This window comes from Pteropus medius, unplaced genomic scaffold (genome assembly GCF_902729225.1).
Source record: "Pteropus medius unplaced genomic scaffold, Ma_sr-lr_union100, whole genome shotgun sequence".
Classification (NCBI taxonomy): Eukaryota; Metazoa; Chordata; class Mammalia; order Chiroptera; family Pteropodidae; genus Pteropus; species Pteropus medius.
In genome coordinates, this window is record NW_024340849.1 from 50,257,440 (window position 1) to 50,259,601 (window position 2,162).

Sequence of the window (2,162 nt, forward strand, 5' to 3'; positions counted from 1 at the left end):
CTTCTAAAAAATCGAAGAGAAAGCAATACTTCCCAACTCATTTTATGAGGCCAATATTACCCTGATACCAAAACCACGTAAAAATATCACAAAAAAAGAAAACTTCAAACCAATATCTCTCGTGAACACAGATGCAAAAATCCTAAATAAGATACTGGTGAACCAAATATAGCAACATATTAAAAAGATTATACACCACGATCAAGTGGGCTTTATCCCAGCGACAAAGGGATGGTTCAACACATGCAAATCAATTCATATAATACACCACATAAACAAATTAAAAAATAAGAATCATATGATCATATCAATAGATGCAGAAAAGGCCTTTGACAAGATACAGCATCCATTTATGATCAAAACACTTAATAAAATTGGCATAGAAGGAAAGTAACTTAACATGATAAAGGCCATATATGACAAACCCTCAGCCAACAATATACTTCATGGTGAAAAACTAAAAACCTTCCCTCTAAGATCAGGAACAAGGCAAGGCTGTCCATTATCACCATTGTTATTCAATATAACATTGGAAGGCCTAGTGAGTGCAGTCAGGTAAGAGAAAAATGTAAAAGGCATCCAAATAAGAAATGAAGAAGTCAACTGTCACTATTTGTGGATGACACGATTCTCTACATAGAAAACTCTAAAGACTTCACAAGAACACTACCTGAAACAATAAGCAAATTCAGTAAAGTTTCTGGATACAAAATCAATGTTCAAAAATCCATAGAGTTCCTATAATCTAATAACGAAGTGTCAGAAAAAGAAGTGGAAAAAATAATTCCTTTTGCAATTGCAACAAAAAAATAAAATACCTAGGAATAAATTTAATGAAACATATGAAGGACCTATACAATGAAAACTTAAGACCCTATTGAAAGAAATTGAAGAAGATACAAAGAAATGGAAAGATATTCCGTATCCTTGGACTGGAAGAAGTATCAACATAGTTAAATGACCATATTACCTAAAGCATTATACAGATTTAATGCAATCCCCATCAAAATCCCTTCAGCATTTTTAAAAGAAATAGAACAAAAAATCATCAGATTTGTACGGAAGCACAAAAGATCCCGAATCACCAAAACAATCCTGAGAAAAAAAGAACGAGGCTGGAGGCATCACTCTGCCCAACTTAAATTATACTACAAAGTGACAGTATTGGCAGAAATCCAGATAGACCAGTGAAACAGAATCGAGAGTCCAGAAGCAAACCCATCTTTATATGGGCAAATAATTTTCAACAAAAAAGCCAAAAACATACAGTGTAGAAAGAAAAGCCTCTTCAATAAATGATGCTGGGAAAACTGGAAGGCCACCTGCAAAAGAATGAATCTAGACTGTTGTCTATCACCACACACCAAAATTAACTGATAATGGATTAAGGACCTGAATATAAGACCTGAAACAATAAATTACATTAGAGAAAACATAGGAACTAAACTCAAGGACCTTGGACTTAAAGAGGTTTTTATGATTTTGACTCAAAGGCAAGGGATGCAAAAGCAAAAATAAATGAATGAGACTACATCAAACTATAAAGCTTCTGTATAGCAAAAGAAACTGTCAACAATGTAAAGAGACATCCAAGTGGGAGAAGACATTTGCAAGAAATGCCTTCAATAAGGGCATAATATCCAAAAACTACAATGAATTCATAGAGCACAATAACAAGAACAAAAAATCAATCCAATTAAAAAATGGGCAAAGGACCTGAACAGACACTTCTCCCTAGAGGACATACAAATGGAAGGATGCTCAACATTGCTAGCTATTAGGGAAATGCAAATCAAAACCACAATGACATACCATTTCATACCTGTTAAAATAGCTATAATCAACTGGACAAGTAAAAACAAATGCTGGAGAGGATGCAGAGAAAAAGGAGCCCTCATACACTGCTGGTGGGACTGCAAATTGGTACAGACACTATGGAAAACAGTATGGAGGTTCCTCAAAAAACTAAGAATTGATCTACCATATGATCCAGCAATCCCTCTACTGGGTATTTACCCCAAAGTCTTGAAAACTCATATCTGAAAAGATATTTGCACACTGATGTTCATAGCAGCATTATTCACTGTGGCTAGGACATGGAAGCAACTGAAATGTCCTACAACAGACAATTAGATATAAAAGCTGTGGTATATATACACACA